A 21332-nucleotide genomic window follows, 5' to 3' on the forward strand; every position below is an offset into this window, starting at 1 on the left:
TATATGCAACATGCTCAGATTCATTGATGAGAGAGATAACTTGGCAACAGTGGGATAAAAAATTTTGCCTTTCTTTAAGGTAATCTGGCAGTATGTATTAAAATTTGATCCAGAAATTTAACTTCTAGAAATTTAATCTAAGGAAATTACTAGACAAATGCATGATGAAATATATTTGCACATGGTAATAAAGAAAACTGGGACAAAAATATTTAACCATAAATCAAGAGCTGGTTACCTAAACCATACAGTGCAATCATTTAAGAGAATGATAGAGACTATGTAAATAGCAAGAAAGAATACCTAGAATTACATTCACTTGATATTAACACTATTTCCATGTAGTGCAATTGGTTTTTACTTTCTTCTTTGCAATCACCTGATTATCTGATTAAAACAATAACCCATGTGAAACATTTAAAAACAAAACAAAATCTGTATGTACTGTCATGAAAATACATCCATGATTTTTTATTTGAGAAAAGCAGGTTACAGAACAGTATGCGTCTTCTGATCTCATCCAGGTAAAAGTATGGAAGGCCTTTTGCTGTGGCTATCTTTGGGAAGGGAGAGTGTAGATGTTTTCTCCAATTTGCTTCTTTTCTTCTTTTTTTTAGTTTAAAATCTGTATTGTTCTTATAATAAAAAAACAGAAACACTATTTTTTACTTTAAAAAGGTTGAATATTTTTACCCAAAATGAAGGCACCTATCAAGATGCTTGGCATATAGTAGGTCTTTGTTAACTGTTTTGTTCATTTACTTGTTTAGAAGAGACCTTTAAAGACAAACACCGACCCATCAGAAGAGCTCAGCTCCACTTCTGTCTCACTCCTTGCTGTTTGCCTCTCAACTGTGAAATGGGGATGGTGTTATTGGCTAACCTATTGAGTTACGGCAAAGAATGAGAAAATAAGTTTCCATAAGTATAAAGTTTTACCTAGTTTCTTCTTTAAACAAATAACAATTGTAAAATTAATAAATGACAAACTTTCTGATTATATACCGCTGCTATCCAGGGCCTTCCTGTAACTCAGGCCAAATTTCCATTAGCCTAAATCGGAAACATCTTCAGAAAAGACTGAAATGTTGGCATAGGAATAATTTTTTAACGTGCTCCTTCCCGGGTAAATTACTCTGTGAAAGAATTAATAATTGGCTCCATGTCTGGAGTCCTGCAAGAAGGGTTGTATATAGCCTGCAGTGAAATCTACAGTGCTGATGCTTATTTAGACAGTTAATAAAACCTACATGCTTATTATCCAATAGCCCATTAGCGCTCCTCCAGAGCTACCCTGTTGCTTTTGAATCTGCAGAAGGCTGTGCCATAAATGTGTGCTGTTTCCCTATAGAACAGAGTGAGTTTCAAATCGTTACAGAGTGTCCTTTGAATTTCTACCCAAGCAATTTAAAAAGTGGACATCTGGCTAAAAGAGAGTAATAGTTTCTCTGTCCTATTGTGTAAAGATGGATATTGGCACCTCTTTGACACCGCAATGAGCAGCCAAACGTCACGCTAAATGGTATTACAGAGCCCGTGGTATGGAAAATGAGTCCAGGTGATGACTTTCCACAGCCACAAAACTTATAACTGACCTGACTGCATTTGGAGCACGAAGCTTACTTTGGTCTAATATCAAAGAGTAGTCGCTCTCATCACATCATCAATAGTTAACTCTCTCTTTGTTTACAGTATCCTTTCTTGAAGCCCTACCCTCTCTCAAGCTGGAAGGTACTGTCACGAGCTCAGGCAGCGCATTCTCTTCTTCACAATGCTTGGGAGTGGGGGCATTGGGAAGGTGGTGTGTTTTCTGCTTTAGCCACTAAAATAAGTGTATGCAACAGCAACACTGAACCCCTTAGGGATTTATTGGTGCTACCCAAGGAAGAAAATGATAAGGAAGAAAAGAAATGGACTCAATCCCCATCTCCTTAGGGGATGGAAGGTGGGTGTGTGTGTTGAATCAAAGGGAAAATGAATGTGTACACTGGGGAGATTCCAGAACTACCCATTGGGACCAAGAATATAAATAAATGAACCAAAGCCACAAGAATAATTTTTTTGCCCGAGTTGGGTAAACGAAGAAGGAGGAGGAAATGGAGGAGGGAGTGGAGGAGGAAGAAGAAAAGGAGATCTTTTTCTCTTTCTCAGTGGAAAAGTGTAACAGAGAATTTTCTTTCAAATGGGATGTGCTTTAACTTCTCTAAGCCAAAGACACTGCTGTCAGTCAACCACACGCACTGAGCAGCCGTTTTCTACCTTCTTTTAAGCTGTATAACATCATCAGCCAGAGGCAAGACCAAATACTCAAACTCTGCCAGGCCCCAGAATTCAGATGTCAAAGAAGTTCGACATGTCATCACAAGGACAAGAAGATGATAACAAGTTTCTGTGCAAATTCAGAGCAGAGAGCGTGTTTCAAGACTGTCTACCCAGGACCGTTTCAGGCAGTGGAGGACTCATGCATATTTGTACGTATTTGAGTTTCTCCAGAGTTGTCTCTCCTCATCTTGTCTGTTAACTGTTGGGGGATTGTAATCTCACCTTTTAAACTACGTCTTTTAAAATTCATTTTGCTACTCACCCAATTCCTTCATTTCTGTCCGGAGCCCCTGCTGTGTGCCAGCCCTGGCATAGAGTGTGCGGGAAATACAAGGCAGGCTGACGCAGGGCCCCAACCCTGGATGCTCACGTTTTAATGAAGGGGAAACAAACTCATAAATAGGGAAGTCCAGCCTTTGTGATGACTGCCATAATAGCATAGAACGTCCTTCTCACCGTTCATTCCCTAAGAGCTAGTTTAAAAGCAGCCATCTTTTAGAGCCCTCAAAAGCTTCCTTGGGGGGGCTGGCCAGGTGGTGTAGTGGTTAAGTTTCTGCGCTGCACTTCTTTGGCCTGGGAGTCACTGGCTTAGATCCTGGGTGCAGACCTACACACTGCTCATCAAGCCATGCTGCGGTGGCATCCCATGTACAAAAAATAGAGGAAAACTGGCATGGATGTTAGCTCAGAACCAATCTTCCTCACCAAAAAAAAAAAAAAAAAAGAAGAAGGAGAAGAAGCTTCCTTGACACAGGCAGAATTTCCCACTCCCGCACCCTTATTCTTTTCACAGTACTTTATCTTGTTTCTAGCAGAACACAGATTTAGTATTTTGGATTATGGTTAGTTATATGCATACATGAATCCTGGGTAGACCGAGAGCAACCTGAGATCAGACAGAGGCCAGGTACCACTCATTCTGTGTACTGGATGCCTAGCACAGTGTTTGACCTGCTGTAGACACTCAGCTGATGCTTCCTAAATCGAACCAAATGCCCATGAGTCACTCAATTCCTAGTGCACCGGGTCATCTCTTTGATGGCGTCCTCCCTCCAAGGCAGCCATACACGGTTCCAGTGGGCCATGAGCCCGGAAAACACAAACATTGATCCTCGAGGGGAAAAACCATGTAGTCAACAGTTTGTCAACAAATTGAAATTGATGTCATAGCTGTCATGTTGTTTTCTTTTTGGTTAATAACGGGCAGGCTTTCACGGTGGTGAGGGTAGACGTGGTCGCTGAGAACTGAGGGAGCTGATTTTTCCCAGTCATGGTTTTAATCAGATGTGGAAACTTTTCTCACGGCACTTTAGTTTAACTATCTTAGGATTCATTTTCAATCTTCTGACAATCGTTGTTTTAGACAAGAGTTACTATTTCCAAGTGAAACTTAACAAAAATAGTAAGGTGGAAGTTTTAGATAATTCTTTTAAAAAACTGATCACACTGAGAATGTACTCATATTAATGCTTGCTTCAGCCTATGTGCTACCACAGCGAGCACTCAATGCTTGTTTTATGTACTTTTCGGAATAAGGTCTTATATAGAACACCTGATAAAAAATAAAAAGTCTAGTAAAAAGTAGCCACTTGACAGGAAGCCTTTTTTCCATTGTTATTCTATTCTGATAGCTCCATAACCTCCAGCCTCTCATTGTTCCAAATTTTGCGAGGAAACCAAGTAAAATTCAGGAGCTCAGTATAGGTTTAGTTACTTCTATTTTAACAAATAAGGGCTTGAAAAATAAAAATCAGCAGTAACTATTTATTATTACGTTATTTCATAAAAGAAAGGACTTTATAACATAGAAAATATAGAAAGTCCTAAGCTCTGAAGACAGACATTTAGATAGAATAAACTTAGCTTTCAAAAAACCCACTTCGTGTCCTTACTATTCTCATTTTGCTGTCAACTGGTGGAAATTGTGGCCTGGACTTTTTGTGTCCGCTGTTTGGTCTTTGAAGTTTCTGTGCCTTATTTTTCTCTTTCAGTCATGCCTGCATCATTCCATCACCGGACAAGGCCAATGAGTCCTCCTGAGCACCAGGTGCCATGCGCAGAACACTCACCCTGTGGGTCCTCCCAGCCTTTTGAAGCCACCTGCCCCCAAGAGATTCAGGCTCAGTAAGCGAGGCCCACTGCATGGAATCGAACCGGATAAATACCACAATAAAAGCTGTGCATTTTAACAAAGATTTCAAAAAGAAAGAATTAAACCCATAGCATTATCAGTTTGTTTCATGTAAAAAAAATGATAGAAGATTTTTTTAGAATATAAGTTATAGAAATGCAACTTGTGCATATGCAATAGCAGTATAACATTCTAGAAGAATTAAAATAATAGAACATATCTTACTAAAAAGATTTAATTTTTAAAATCGACTAATGTTAGAGGCAATATCTGTGCTCTGCACCTTGGAAAAAAATTCAAGCAGTACGAAGGAGCATATGGTGAAAAGTCTCTCTCCTTCTGATCCCCAGCTTCTCAACTCCCCTCCCCAGAGAGAACTCCGGCAACTATGGTTACCAGATTTTTGTGTATCTTTCCATAGATAGTCTATGATTATGCAAACACATAGATCCTCATTTTTTTTATATAAAAACGATAGTACACAATAGATCCTCTTCTCTATCTTGCTTTTTAAGTTAATAATTTTGTCTTAAGTCTCGTCTCCATCAGCAGCGACAGATCTGCCCCATTCTTCTTAGCATTTGTGTGGCATTTCATTGTGTGGTTATACACAATTTATTTAACCACTTGTCTTTTCAGGTTTTTTACAGTCTTTTGCTATTGCAAACAATAATACAACCAGTATCCTGGTCCCTAGATGTGTGCACCCCTGTAGGATAGCTTCCTGGAAGTTGAGTCGCTGAGCTCCAGGGCATGGACATTTTTGGCACTTCCCTGCCTTTCAAGAACAATCTGGAGATTTTAAAAGATCCGTCTTACTCACCACCTTGCCATCTGGCACTTCTCCAGACTGGCTGACCCTAGTTCCTTTATCCCAGCAACTCTTAGCCCTGCTGCCCATCACAATCCCATGGGGTTTTGAAAAATATCAATACCAATCTCAGAGAGTCTGTTTTAATCAGTGATTCTAACACGTAGCTGGTGGCATCTACTCTCCAGTCCCACTGCTCCTTCTCCGGGCATCCTTCAGTCTATTCTAGGCAGGAAGTTACCCTAAGCAGGGAAGAAAGCACAAGAAATTGCTCTTGAAATCTGACTGAAGAAGTGTTGAATCATTTGTAAGAGGGTCAATTGTTTATGTGATAAATATACAAATTATTTACACGCTTCAGGGGCAGAGAAGAGCTTCTTCTCTCTCCTTGCTCTTAGCTCCCTCTTTCACCTCCTAACTAGATCACCGAAAATAGCCCCGGAGATGCTGCCGAGACCTCTGCTGCTTTATTAAATACAGGCTGAAAAGTCATTACTAGTAGAAGTCAGGAGCGATCAGGAGTCGGGGACGAGAGTCCATTATGATCCGAACTCCTCACAACATAGTGGGTAGGGATTCTTGGTGTTCTCCTGTTTGCATATATCTTTTCCTTCTTTCTCTCTTGCCCTCCTTCTCTTCTCCTTTTCTTTTTCATGCTTCTGTTTGTCACTTCTTTAACCTGTGTGGAAACTCACTGCTATGAGGAGCAGATTCTGGCTGATAGTATCCAGCCTGAATAATTTCTTAATTTTGCTGTCTAATGGGGTGAAGTCATTGTGTTAGTTTTCCTGTGCTTAATGTTGGAAAGCACCTATCGTTATTCTTCGATAACCATTCGTGGTCACAAGCTCATCGGCTCCAGAGAAAGCTGATGAAATACATAACCTTTTGGTTTAGCTGCTCATTTACAGATGCTGGAAGCTCCAGTCGGGGCGTCTTTATAAGGCTGCTTTATAACAATTAAGCTAGCTGTGGTAGGAAATTAGTTCCAGCATGTTTTATGGGCAGCTGCAATTTTGGTTCAAAGGAAGGAGTGCGTAATCTCAGCAATTCCAAAAGGGAAATATTACAGGCTAATTCCGACACATTCCCATCTCGCAGCTCTTTCAGAAACCACTGACACCTCACATCGGTGTGCTTCTTCCTATGTAATAAACTAATAGTATAACAATGATGGATGAACCGAGAAGGGATGGGGCTGGAAGCTGCTGTGCTGGGAGTGGGATGATGTGCCCTTCATATGATAAGCCGATTCCATTCCATTAAATCACAAATCTGTCTCTCCTCTCTGTGCATCCCACATGAACGGCTGAAGAAAAATCGTGGAATTGCTAACACTCGCTGCAGCTGTCAGGAAATGATACTAATTAGTTTAATTTGCAATAACACAAGCACTTAACTCTCCAAATAATCTAAGTTAGTAAGTCAGTTTTTATATTATGACAATGACATGTTTAAGAGACTCTGGAGCATGGCTTTTTTGACCTTTGACACACATTTCTGATAAAAGAGAACATCAAAGATGTTTTGTTTTCCTTCTTCGTTATTCTTTCATCTGTTTCAGTGCCAATTATTTGATAAATGACACGGTTTGGTAGCTTTTCATAACAGAAAAGAAGCTGAGATTGACGTCCTAAAAAGCATGCATTAGCCAAGGATTATATTCAAGAAAAGAATCTATTCCTATACCAAACAGATGACACTTCTCAGATCACTAAATCCCCTAGAATTCAAGCGTTCACATTGAATTGTACCCTTTTTTTCCCCTTTGCCCTTTTTTTGGTGATTGTCAGCTTGGGAGAGGGAGTTTAGCTGGTGAGTTTCACTTTCTCCTCTTCCTTCTCCTCTCTGATCCCCAGCACAGCGGCTGCTACTGTTCCCGCTCCTTCCCCTGACAGGGGAGTGTTTAATGTCTCCTCCTTCCCCTTTTCCATACATTCAGTATCAACGTCTCATCCACGAAGCCGAAGAGGAAAAAGCTCTCAAACACGTCTGCCGTCTCCCGGGGTCCCTCCGACTTGGGAGTTAGATGTGCTTTCTGTTTCTTTCAAGTTGCTCCTTCTTCCGTGTCATATTCATTTTCATTCCACACAAGGCCAGGGGTTTGTGGCTGCCCCAGAGCGCGTGAACAATTCCAGGCCTTAATGGAATCCTCACCTGGTTATCTGTTTAGATCAGGGCAGGTGATCTGGGTGGTCTGTGATTCCTGCTCTCAGGCCCCTGGGCTGCAGGTAGTTTTGTGTAAGTTTGTTATTTTCCTCAGAACCTCAGTTTCTCAGCCCCATTTTTCTTTTTAACAAATTTCATTATAAAGCTTGACCGAGGTCTCTGAAGCCTGTTAAGACCTTGGAAAGAGAAGTGTTAGGAGTTTCTATTATTGAAACGGGCAAAAGGTTGTCTGGCCTCTTGGAGAAGGTTTATCCATCGTCACCCAGCTTTGAACTCTGATGGTGATTTTTTAGAGGAAGAGTTGAATTTAAGTTTCCCCTTCCCACCCCAACTGTGGTTCAGAGGTAAAAGCAAATGTTACTTTCTTCTGGAAGATTTAATCCTAGTCAATGAGAGCTAAATTTAAGACCAAGCATCAGATGGTTGTAGGGTACAGCTCTGCTATGTCTTGCTTTTTAAATCAATTACTGGAGAAACAAGAACAAGTTTTACAGTTTAAAAAATCTGCAACATTCAGGTCTCTCTTTCAAGGGGTGTATAAAGTGGATGTCAAATCCAAAATTCCATTCCAAAAGTGGAGCAGATACCCTTGAAATGGGCGGGGGGGCGCAGTACACAATGTTCAGGGAAGGGCATTAAAATAGATACTAAATAATTTCAGCATTGGCCCAATTTGGAAATTCTACCTCATTGGCGCATGTGTCACTGAAGCCACCACAGTTAACATTCTGTCAATGTTTCCGTCATAAATAAGCCTCAGTGTGGAAAGCTTTATAATTTGGTTATAGAAATTCGCTTTCTACTAAAACTTGACAGGATACAAAAGATCCAATTGTCCCAGAGAGAGATTGTTTTAAAAACATTTGGGAAGAATAAATAAAGAAAGATTAACATATTGTGAAATGAGAATCAGAAGTTTTATACCATATTTTTTTAGTGGTCTAAACAGTGACATATTTAGATAAATCTTGGCCCCAAAGTAAAATTTTAGAAAGAATTCACTTATCCACTGGTAACTTCTGAATAAACATGTCTCCCATTCTCCCTTCCCCCTGCCCCCACCATTTAGGCAGCATCTTAGATGGTACTTAGCAATAGAGAGAAATATAGACTATGATAGACTATGGAGAAAAAAATGCTCAGGCACTTTTCCCTGTTGCTCTAACCTGATTTTACTTTCCATTGTCTATTTAATTCTTTTCCCCCAAATATTTTAAGTAGTTAACACCAAGGACTAGGTTACTACTTGTCACTCAGCCTAAGGGTAACGCCCATAAGTTTACTAGATTTAGCTAAAATAATGTTAGTGTAGAAAAGTTTTTTAAAAAAATAATAATTGGGCAGTAGGAGCTGAGAATGTCATCTGGGTCCTGCTCTCCACTGGCTGTGTGACCTTAGTCGCGTCATTTACTCTCTGCAGGGACGTCAGTTGTCTCAAGTGTAAAATACGAGGGTTTACGTTCTAGCTCTCTGTTCCTTTCAGCACGGTTTTGTCATTTTAGGTGGAAGAGGGATGACTGATGGAGGCTCAGAGTTCCCTCAGAACACTTAGCAAAAGTCTCCTGCGGAGTTAACAGAGCGTGTGACTTCCAAAATGGTTTGTGGAGGGCTTTTATCTCATAGGACCCCCAAGTTTATAGGGAACGCTTTGGGTTTTAGCTATACGTATGGCTGTAATGAATGACAATCACAATGCCTGTGTAAGTTGTATATTTTGTGAAGCACTTTTGAATACACAGTCTTGTTTAATTCTCACAAAACACCTAGAACATAGTATTGTCTCCATTGTATAGACAAGAAAAACTGAGGTCAACCGGATTCGGTTACTTGGCCAAAGTGCTAAGTGCTGGAGAATTCCAAAACTGAATTTGGTCCTCTTTCTGCACAGGGCTCCCTCACTTTAATTTCTCTGAGAATGCGCTTTCAAAAATTAATAGAAGAACAATAATCTTTAATTATTTTTAAAGATTGACAGGCACGAGAAGACACATCTCTCCGTGTGTGCACGTTCACGTGTGAACAGGTGTTTTCATTTTCGTCCCGTGGCTCTGATAGCCTCTCAAAAGGAGCAAAGTACCGCTGCCCTCTCCCTCAGCGCCTCAGCCCCAGGCGGGGTTCAGATGTTGGCATTCATGTTCAGCTTCGGGCCTGTTTGCTTCCAGCTGCCAACCTCTCCCTCTGGTTGGTATGGCCTCTTCAAAGCAGCCAAGAAATACAGAAGCTCTTAGATTCTTACAGCTGAGTGAGCTTTTCAACATTTAGGCCCAGATTCTCATTTTTCCAGAAGAAGAAACCAAAGCCTGAAAGACCTGAGAATTCATCCAGCCGGCTGGTGGAGGAGCTGGGCCCAGATCCTGGTCCCTAGTGTCAGACTCAGGGTCATTCCCCTGACTCCACAGCAGCCTCGCCATCTTCACCCAACAGTCCAATCAGACCTTTGCAGCGAGAGGCCATGGACGCCTATTTAAATGAGTGGATTAAGCCACTCATTTAAGACCTAGCTAGGGCACCTACGGCAGGAAGGTGTGGCTGCAGTTTATGAAGTTCTCTCTCCTCCTCAGATCTTCAAACATTCTGCCCATTCCTCCTTCACAAGCCCCCTTCTATTTTCCTTAGTATCATTTCCCTTCTTCCCCAACTTCTACACTTTTCCCTGTTTCTTTCCGTCCCACTCCCAACATATACACATATGTGACATAATGACCACTTACCAACATTTGCAAATCTTACTTAGTTCTTTAAGCTTATTATACATGTAATTCTCAAGGCTCTGATCTCCAAAACATGAAAGAAATTCAACCTTTAATTCAAAACAGCTGATTGAGGGTTCTTCGTGTTCAGAACAAACAAGAAAGGCTCTCAGTTTGCATCTATGGTCCCCAAACTGACAAAAAGGATGAGTTACACGGCTTGCTCAGATTCCATAGAACGGAGGGGGGAATGGAGTAGGGATGGAGGCTGGAGAGCCAGCGACTGCTTTTTTATGGTGAATGAAGCAACAATACTATCTCGAACGAAGATAGACCTCACCATTTCTGGTCAAATATTCAAGGCCTCAACTTTAGAGAGAAACAAAAAAGAACAATGCATTCCTTTACCAGAAATATTCAGCAATTTTGTGTCATAAATCAGTTGTTTGAAACCAAAAAAACCTAGCTATTATCCTCTCTTATTACAACAGCAACCACAATAGTGTAGTGAAACTGACATTTTGGTCTTCTCTGGGGGGCAAGGCCAGACCTGCTGGGAATGGTACCCACAGTGGACAACATTCTGGTTTCGCTTCTTAAATCCATTATTATTCAGAACCTGCTGTAATCCAGATAACATCCCTTGTTTCTGAGATGTATCACTTGCCTTTGTGATTTTGTCTACACTTCAATAAACAGAATTCAAAGATTCTGAAGAATTAAAGAAGATCTTGGAACCGGGAAAGCAAATGGAAGAAAATAAGTGAGATGTTGATTACACAGACTTATTTGAAATACAGGGCTGTTAGGCAGCACACGTGTAACATACGAAATATCTGCTGGATGCAGGAATCTCAATGCAACCTTAACATCCTTGAGTCCCTGAGTTGCATTGCATGTACCAAGCTCTCTCTGGGAAAACAATGTGAACAGGGGATGAATATTTGAAGGACAGAATTCTTTTCTTGCCCTTACTTTAGACTCCAGATCACTCCTAAGAAATTCACCATAATGGAGCCCTTAGATTTCAGACCATGTAGCCTATACCCTGAACTTTAGGTCAGGAAAATGCAATAGAAAAGTAAGGGGTGGCTTCCGTTGGCTTGTGGGACTGTGGTAAAAGTATGCCATGTGTCTCTAAAAGATGAAAACTCAGCTTGGATATTGCCTTTATTCCTGGCATGTACCCTAGGGGTTCTTTAATATTTACAATTGAGAAGCTTACCGGCCACACTTCTTCCAAAGCTGAAGCCACTTTGCATATCGAGGTACCCAGGTGATCTCTAACTGTCACTCTTCCCCTCTTACAAAGACCAGCTTTAAGGCTAAATGTGTTTGTTCAAAATGCCTCCTCCCCCCCAAGTCACCAGGGCTGCTCACTGTAACCAGTAATTTAGAAACAATAAGAACACTTTTCAGTAGAATTATAATGCGGTTGTCTGATACCCAGAATGCCCCCTTGTCAAAGCTTCACTTATAATCAACATGAGAAATGCAGGGTGAGTTGGCAGTGGCCTTGGAGAAAGGGGCGGGTGGAAGGGGGAGTTTTCGCCACATCAGTGCCTGTCTGATGGAACTTTATTTTTCCCCCTTGAACACAGCGATACAGAATTATCCCAATGGAGGCACCACCACCCCCCAACTTGGATTGCCATCACCTTTACTGGCACAAGAAATCAGTAACAGATGTGCCAGGCCTTGAGTGAGAAAACAGAAATCATCGGGTACTTTGTAATAGGCTCAAAACTTATCCTAGAGCTGATGTACAATTAGATGAAACCATGTCGGGATTCATGCTTCAATAGAGTCTAACTTTGGAAAATTCTCCTTTGGTTTTAATAAGTAAAATTTTTAAATGTCTCTTGAAATAACTCACAATAGCTAGATTTACTCTATATCTCATGTTACTGTCAAAACTCACATTATTGATTAATTACTGCTTAGTTCAATGACTTATATATTAAGATGAGACATAGGCACTCAAATTTTTATCTGCCGAGTCTGAAGGTTGGGTTTTGTGGGCATCTTCATTAGAAACATGAAGGATAACGTGACTTAGATTGTGAGAGACCAAGTGCCGGGGAAGCTGGAAGCTGTCAGCAGGTGTTGGGTTTCTCTTGAACGACAACAGGGTTTATTCCCACCTGGAGTGCTAACATGCAGTTCTGGTCACTACATCTCAAGAAATACAAAACAGACTGTAAGTTTATCCATAGGAGGATACGGAAAATGATCCCAGGTTTTAAGAGGTTTCTCTGTAGAGGTTAGCCTGTAAAAGTAAAAGTAGCCCACTTCTCTCTGGAAAGATGAAAGCTGATCAAAGTCAAATCATGAAAGATGTCAGTACCCATGTAACTAAGCTCAGACTATCAGATCGAGGAAACAACAGCTTTAGATCAAGAAAAAGAAGTTCAAGTTTCATAGTATTCTTAAATTGTGTCACCTCAAATATTTGAGAAACCAGTTTATTCAGAGTTTAGATGGGATCACAGACGTCAATTTCTAATTGGTTGTGAAGGGAAGATGGGGCTACCCAGGGACTTCTTTTTAATTTTCTGATGTGACCTCATGAGGATGACAGTAGCCCCTGCCACCGCCATCTCCCCGAGATGCATGACGGGTCTGACCCAGGAGGATACTCCCTTTGTGCCTAGGACCGAGGAGGAGAAGGAGGAGTCACACCATTTTACTGAACTCTCAGGCTACAGGAGTGTGGACACCGTAGCCAGGAGGCTTGGTGGGCTAATTTTTTCTTGTAGAAAGAGAAACAGTTACAATACATCATTTTATCACAGTATTGTTACGATAGCTATTGTTATTTCCCTGACAAAAAGGAATGATGGCCAGGTCTGAAGAACCTTGCTAATAATAACTTCTATATAAATGCAAGAATTGTAGGAAAAAGCATTTTGTTTAATGTATAAATAAAACTTGGTGCCATTTTCTTTGCCTTCGTCACTGGAAGCCTATGGATCATGAATGCAAATTAAAAACAATAAAGGTTGAAAGCGCACTGTAGGGCATGTTCCAGAAGAACACAAGCCTTGACCTTGGGATGCCATTTAGAGTATTTTGTCAAACTGGGCATTTGGAGCCTGTCCCAAGAGGACGGAGAGACAGTCATTCCAAACGTCTCTGCTGGGGACTGCTTTGACAGACTGCCGCCACCACTGTGGGAGAAGACTGACAGTGCTGCTGGGGCCTCCCCAAGCCCCTGGCTCTCCAACCAGCTCCTGGGCTTCTGGGGACCTGGCAAAATGGGACACATAGTGTCACTGTGGCCTCCCCTCCTAGAGGTCCCGTTGGTGTGAGATACCAAGACAGACCCCAGCATTGGTCATTGTTACTACAGGTCCCCAGCTGCAGCCATTCAGGCTCACAGGCTGAGGGGGAAAAAAAGGAAGAACAAAACTTTTTGACGGCTTGTCTGGTTCCTGAAAGAGCCTGATGCCCACCTCTTCCCTGAAAGAAAGATGCTGTTTCTAACACACAGACTGCGAGTCAACGAGAAGGAAGACAGAGAAGTGGTGGGAGAGAGGAAGTCCAGCAAGTGTGCTCCTTCCCCCGCCGTCCTGTGGCGGAGATGGAAGTACCATTGAAACGCCCAAGGCCAAAAAAGGTATTGCACATTTTCTTTGGGATTCGAACTTCTTGATGTTACGTTTGGAATGCAAGCTCTGTTGCCCCGACTACCCCCCCACACCCCCCCCCACACCCCCCCCAGCGGCCTATTAAGGATTTTCATTTGTGAAGATGTGGGGAGTAGCTCTTCATGTCTTATTTTAGGAAAGTTATAAAAGTTGGTTTTAGCATACTAGGACCCTGGGGTCCTCTGAACCTCAAACTCCTGACCCACTCCCATGGGCCTTCCAGCTGGTGCCTCTCCCGTTACTCGATTGGGGAAACTGAGGCCTCTTTTGACAATTGCTGGGGGAGGGGCAGGGAAATTGGCCATAAAGAGATTCTTTTCCTCTAAATGTTAACTAAAAGTACCTTATCTCTGCCGCTGCCCTAACTACCTCACTAATCCTGGTAGCAAAGTCATGCTGTTAACGAAATAGCTGATTTAAACAAAGCAGGAGTATTTTTAGAACAATAAAAAAAACCTCTTCATGATATCTAATTATGCAAACTGTGAACAAGAAGATGCTAGTCTCGCATTAGCTGAGACTTGACTCTTGTTATAATTTGCTCTTTTTTCTCAGCAGAAAGCGCTTCTTTTCTGTCGCCTGCCTGCATTCGCGTGGCTTGGCGCGTTTGGCAGGCAGCGCGCAGGTCACCGCAAAGCGTCTCTGTCGCGGCGGAGACTGCAGTTAGGGAGCGTGGCAGGATAATGTATTGTAATGCAGATTACGGTGGTTTGCTGCTGCGTGATTCACAGATATGATTGCATCTAATTTCAGAAATAAGTGGAACCGTCTGCTCTTTTGTGTTAGCTGAAAAGCGGTCCGACCGCATTCAAATGGCTGCTGCCTTTGCCACCTAGAAAGAGAGACAAGAGACCCGCGCGTGTCACAGCAGTAACTTTCCTGGTTGTACCCCTCAGATTCAGCACCATATTGGTTTCGATAAGAATCGTAGTTCTTTTCTCTCTCCTCCGAAAAACAGTATGGTCAGATGTTTTGAGGAGTGGGTATATTTTATTTTATTAAATTTTCTCGTCTCTTCCTCTCGGAGAGGGACCGTGCGACGTGTTCGTTGTCCCCCACCCCCGCCCCGCCTCCGTGGTTCTGTAACAAGGCCCTTCCGACTCTTGGAAGAAAACATCTCTGCGCAAAACCTTCCGTGAACAGTTCCTAAGGAATGACTTAGCATCTCCATATTTGGTCAGGTTTACGAGGCCTGAGGATAACTAGAGGCTTTGCAACTGAGAAATCATTCCACGTTTGATTATTAATCAGATCCGTGTAGGTTGTGAACTTTGATCAATCTGTAAGCTTTTGTTAACTTTCTAGCTCCCTGGACGCCACTTCTAAGGGAGGCGGTTCTCCAAACGCATCCTGCGCGCGCTCTTTTCCTCTTCTGTGACCACACACAGTCCTGTCCCCTTTATGAAATCAGTTTGAGTTTGCATCCCCCTAATTATGTGCTTTCTTAAATGTTTGTTTTCCGTTGCTCTAACTTTGGTTTTGCATATCGCTCTAAAAAAGCCCACAGAAACAAGTTAACTATACTTTTCATTCCAAACAGAAATTAAACCTAGGTAACAAACCCTTTGGCAGGAAAACAGTGGGATTTCCCAACGAGCCACATGAACGCAGAGGATGTTGGAAGCCAGCAGAGTCCCTTGGGACCCACAGAGCACAGAGGTTAACGTGAGGGGACATCCACCAAGGTCTGTGAAGAAGCAATCCACGATTTAACGCTGACCCTTAATTTTGTTCAGACTCTATGAGACAAAACCAATCACAGGCGTTTTTCCTCTCTTATTTAACACTTAGGAAAATTCAAAGTTGTGTATAAGCACAACATTAAGAATGTGGAACCAGAGGGGAAAATTTCAAATCACAGGCACCTCCTCCAGCTTGACTCGATCTTCGGCGAGGCTACTCCTGTTTCCCCAGGCTGGAGGTTTGGCGATGGTGGGCCTTTATTTGACCCACATTCAATGTGCTCTGTGTAACGAGGAGCTCTCCTAAGTGCAGCTACTGTGTGACTCCATTTTCTGGAACGATCTTTAGAAATTATCTTGTATCTGTTGTTAAAGCTTGTTCAAGTGGCATCTCGTTTGGGTCAATAAGAGTATGAGACATGACAGTTCATGTAAAATTCTACCAGCTTCTTTTAGATGCAATTGTTCGTGCTGTAAACTCTGAAACTGTCTCGTGCCTGGGTCATTCGTACAACTGTCCTTGCTGATCTCATGGCAAAGAGCAAAAGGACCGAGCCGTCATGACTGCAGCCAGAAGTTCTGAAGAGTCACGGCGATTTCCTCTCCAGCGCAGACTTACCAGAAAGCCCCTGACAGGCACCATGAGGATCCGGGATGGAAGGCCAGACCGTGCTGCGCCCCCCGCCCCCCCCGCCGCCACTAGGGTCTCTACTGTGGGAAGAACATAATCATCTCACTGATGGGAAACTCTAGGTGGGAGAAGCAGCTCGTCAGGAAATAGGCTTCTCGAAGAACAGAGGACTTGGTTCCCTTTATATTTTTTAACCAGTTAAAATATTTAAATATCTGTTCCTCTTTTTCTTAGTATTAACAATCTACTCCAAAGGAAAGCACTACAACCTAGCAGTATTTGGAAAAGCGTTTCCCACCTTCATTTTGTAAATCTGCCTACTTTGAGGCACAAAGCCGGAGGGAAAAGCCACTTGGCCCGGAGTGAGTCGGGGGGAGGCAGTTCCTATATGGGAAATCCCTAATTCCATTTAGAAAAATCATAAGGCAAACTCTTTCTGTGGACACAATAAGAAAAAAAAGGTATTCTCTGTAAAGCCAGTGATACAGCTTTACTGTAACGCAGAGGTGGCATCAAGAAGGTAATTGGGACAAGAAGCCAAATCCCCAGAAGTGAGTGTTTTGAAATGGGAGCTGAGACGTATGGGCTCCCTCCAGGCACCAGGCACCTGGGGAAAGCCTCAGTTGCCACTTCTGTAAGATGGGGAGTTTTCCTGCTGTCCTCCACAGAGATACAAAAATCAGGAAGTTTCTCTAAAAGTGTTTAAAAACATACTGTTTTAGTACTCTGCATGCCGTGGGGCCCAGCACACACAGCTGGGATTTACAAGTGTTAAGGACACCAGCAAGGTGGTTCTTGTGGGACAGGGGTCTGCAAATTCCATGGCACCCTCAGAGGAATGAGAACAATATTATCAGTTACACCTGGGGGAGTGCACTTCTGCACTGATGGCATTAAAATTGCCCAAGTCACAGAGGGCAGACGACACTGCCTGGGGAAAACTGAGAGCGAGAGGGTGGACAGAGGTGCGGTTGTCTCCTTCCTTGTTGCACGTAGGGGTAGCCTTCTCATCAGCACGCCCAGGCCTAAGCCTACACGTGTGAGCATCCTTGCGTAGAGAGAGGTCTTATCCTCCAGACACAGGAGACGAACACTCGGCCCTTCGTGAAGACTGAAGTCTGTGCACGATCTGACTAACCGGCCAGCAGCAGAAGCCTCTGCGTGGACACGCTCCTGCCTCTTCCTGCGCCTGGCTCACCCACATGCCAGCGTTACTTAGGGAAAGGGACGATGATTCCCTGTTGTTGTTTTTGAGTAATGAATGGGCTATTACCAAACTCTTCTGGAAACTCCTGTCTTCTCAGAGCCTTAATGGAGCATTTGATTCTGAGTATTGGGAATGTAAATAGCAGTGAGGGTGCCCACATATTTCAAAGGCTGGAGAAATTATATTGCACAAGTTAAACCACCAGAAGTTAAATGGCTTTCTGAAAGGATACTGCTGGGATATTTTTCATCACTTTTACAATATTTTTTTCCTTGCTGTCATTTAAAATAGACCCTTGGAAACCTGAAACTTAAATCTGTTTCCTTACCCAGACTTTTCCCTTCATCGTGCACACACACATAACTGCTTTGTTATTCTAGGATCACTCATGGACTGGTGGCACTGATTTTTTTTAATCGAAAAAACGCATAAAAGCTTTCTCTCCACATACTTTCCCCACACACGCTGCGTCTCACGATGGTGAATTAAAGCCACGTAGACAAAAAAAAGAGACACCTCGCTTACTCTATAGAAGCAAGGGCGATGGGCACAGGCCTCTTTCCAGAGAAGTATTCATTATCATTATTTGATTTATTTTTGGTAATTCTTTAAAGATTTAATTTTGTAAACATAGCAAACACATCAAAAATAATTGTATTAGGTGCAAGATTTGTGTAATGTTTACAGCTAGAACTCATGGCAAAAGCGACCTTCACACTCTTTGCATAAGAAGGCCAGGAGTAAAGCTGATTTTCATAATGGCTTGGATTCACATACATTGTTGGTGAAAGCCCGTGAAAATATGCTTTGTATTAGCTCTGCTAACTTTATAGTCAGTTTTTCTTTTAAAAATTTAATTGCATTTCCCATTGTTTCTATTGCATTCTTGTAACACAATTTGTGTTCCCTTTGGTAGGTAAAATTACACCTGTAACTGTCCAAAACTATTAGTAAAGTCGGCCTACCCTGTGGGATAAAGTATCTGTCTTGTATTTCAGGCAGATTGTGTTCCAACACCACTGTGGTCAGATTTTTATTAAAAATTCTTCATATTTCTTTTCTCTTGGAGCCAAACAGATCGCTACATTTTCAACACTTAATCATCTTCATCATCTAAAAATATTTCCACATTAAATGAAAATATTTAAACTTCTTTTTGATGCAGCAAAACTTAGAACACTGTACGAAGTCTGGTTTTCATAAAGTGTCACACAAGAGCAGTGTGAGTATAGAAGTGGTTCTGTGGTGAGTAACTGTCAGGGTCAACTCCGGGGGAAGTGCAATGGTTAGCCACGGAGGGGTTCTTTCTCTGAGATTTCAGATGGGCTACTGCAGCAGGAATCGTGTCTCCTGTTCCTGAGAATCGTCTTTGGAGAGTTGGTACAGCCAACATAAAATTGCGTCTTCCCTCTGTGTCACTTCAAGCTCATTCAGGCAAGGGGGGATAAACACCAAGATTTGACCCCTTTCCGCAATAGCCCCAGGCAAAATCCTTAATTACTTGCCTCTGTAATAGTTAGGGTCCCGTCAGTAAACTGGAAACCTCTCTGAGCATTTAAAATGAGGATTTTAATACAGGGGATGGGTTCCACTGGCGCTGCAAGAGGGCCTTAGCCAACAGCGGACAGCTGGGCAACCCAGAGATGCAGAAACCACGGGCTCTCCTAGGGTGGAGAGACAGAGGAGGAGGTGAAGCCAGAGCCAGGCAGGAGACAGTCACTGGCTAAGATATCACCTGAGGCAGAAAGGGAGGGGACAGCATGGCGCCTAGACTGGAGCTGGAAGGACCCTCCCTGGGGCTATGCTTGAGCACTTTGGAGCTGGTCGTGGCCTCCTCCACTTGTGAACGCCCACCCTGGTCATGGAGGGAGGAATGCTCTGGGCTAAGGGAGATACCTGTGCACCTGCTTCTAGGCCATGCTGAACTCTGTCCCGATGGCCTGAGCCTACTCCCAGGGACTGTACAAGCCTCTGGCCCCACCTGCAGGGTGCCACACCTCTGGTGTGCACTCTAGGAGGCCAAGGGCGCAGGGGGTGCTAAGGGCAACTATTTGGGATAAAGGAGCTGGAGCTTGGACACACGGACAGGATGTCTACATGTGTGCATTAAAGGTCACAAGAAGCTAGTGGCAGGCCAAAGTCCAGGCCAAAGCAGGGGACCGGGGTCGGGGCGGGGGTGGGACCAGGTCCAGCTCTTCCTGTGCTACCATACCCAGGCATGGGATCCCTGGAGTCCAAGGATTCTAATTAGCCTTCAAAGTCAACATGGAGGGATGGTTGATGAGCTAGGAGGATCGCACATGTCTCATCAAACAGTTCATTAGCTTGCCTTATAAGTCTTAGATATCAGACCCAGGGCCTCCACTTGACCTTTTACCTGGACTCTGCAAACATTAGAGGTGGACCCAGGGAGGGGAGAAACACCTTTGGCTTCTCCTTTCCTCTTGCCTCGCAACCTCCCACTGGTGCCTGTCGCTGTGGAACCTGATGGTCCAGGCTGCCTGCAAACTGAGAGCAGGGCAGGGAGCGGGGAGAAGAGGACCTGAGAGAAAACGGGCTCAGGGCTGGGCCCCTGCCCAGGGCGATGAGGGGCCCGCTGTCAAACAATGCATGTCCCTTTTATGCCAGGATGTAAATCTCCTATTTCAAGTGAGGTTTAAATTTATGTCCCACTCAGTTTTTTCCCTTTCCAGATTTTTCTCTCCTTTCCTCTCCCCAACCTCCTTTAAAATGCATGAACTCCTGTTGGGGGGCAGGCAGAGGAAATCCCTCGCACTTCAGCAGGAACAAATCTGCTCAATACTTTTCTGGGTCTGGGAAGCTCAGAGGACCAGTGTCCAGGAAGGGAGAGGAGCCAGTGGAATGGCCCTCTAGGGACTTTTCACAAAAGTTGTTTTGTAAAAATACGCAAATTATGAGGTACAAATAATCAGCAACAGCGTCAGCTCTGAGGAGCAAATGGCTCAGTAGTTGAGATTAAAGCCAGGCTGGACTTCAGTGTGGGTTGTGACGTGCCTCTGTGGCGGAGCACAAGTGTTCCCCATCCCTGTGCCCTCGCCTGTAACACAGGATGATAGTAAAAGGACTTGTCAGGGTTGGAGGGAGGTTAAGTGAGGTAATGTGCGAAGTGCTTAGCACAGCGCCTGCTGAACACAGCAATCACGCAATTAACGCCAGCTCTTAAGCTGATGTCATGGGCAGAATCATGCCCCCGCAGACGTCAGAGTCCTAACCCCCAGGACCTGGGAAGATGCTACTTTACATGGCGAAAGGAATTTTGTAGACGTGATTAAATTAAGGTTCTTGGGATGGGGAGATTATCCTGGATTATCTGGATGGGCCTGTTGTGGTCACCAGGGCCCCTCTAAAAGGGAGACAGAAGGGTCAGCATTTAGAAGGAGCAGATGTGACCACGGAAGCAAGAGGGTGGAGTAATGCAAGGAGGGGGCCATGGGCCAAGGAATGCAGACAGCTCCTAGAAGCTGAAAAGGGCCAGAGAATGGACTCTCCCCAGAACCCTCCAGAAGGAACAGAGTCCTGCTGACACTTTGATTTTAGACTCTGATCTCCACACTATGAGAGAACAAATTTATGCTGTTTTCAGCGACCAAGTGTGGGGTCATTTGTTACAGCAGCAAGAGGATTTTAACACAGATAGTTGTCCAAGATGGTCAGGAAATGGATGCATAAAGGACTTAGAAATGTGCCTGGGAAGAGGGGAAATCCAGTTGATTTTATTTTAAACCTATAAATCTGGGAACAAATTAAGGATGGCAGAGAGAGAGAAACTTATGCTGTACAAGACCTCATATGACAAGGAATTTCGCCGTCCATAGGTGTTCAAGAAACTTGATATTCTCAGATGACAAAACTCAGCTCTGGGAGGTATAGGGTCAAATCCAGCTTTCTTTTCTCAGTGGACCGTTTCTGGTACGGGTGGTGTCTTCTCCTTCCGCGGGGGTACCCTCCTTGGGAGTACGGCCGAAAGTGAGGAGCAGAAACTGAGGAAAGACCTCAGAAGGCTGCTAACCCACCCTGG

Source organism: Equus quagga, chromosome 4 (genome assembly GCF_021613505.1).
Source record: "Equus quagga isolate Etosha38 chromosome 4, UCLA_HA_Equagga_1.0, whole genome shotgun sequence".
Taxonomy (NCBI): domain Eukaryota; kingdom Metazoa; phylum Chordata; class Mammalia; order Perissodactyla; family Equidae; genus Equus; species Equus quagga.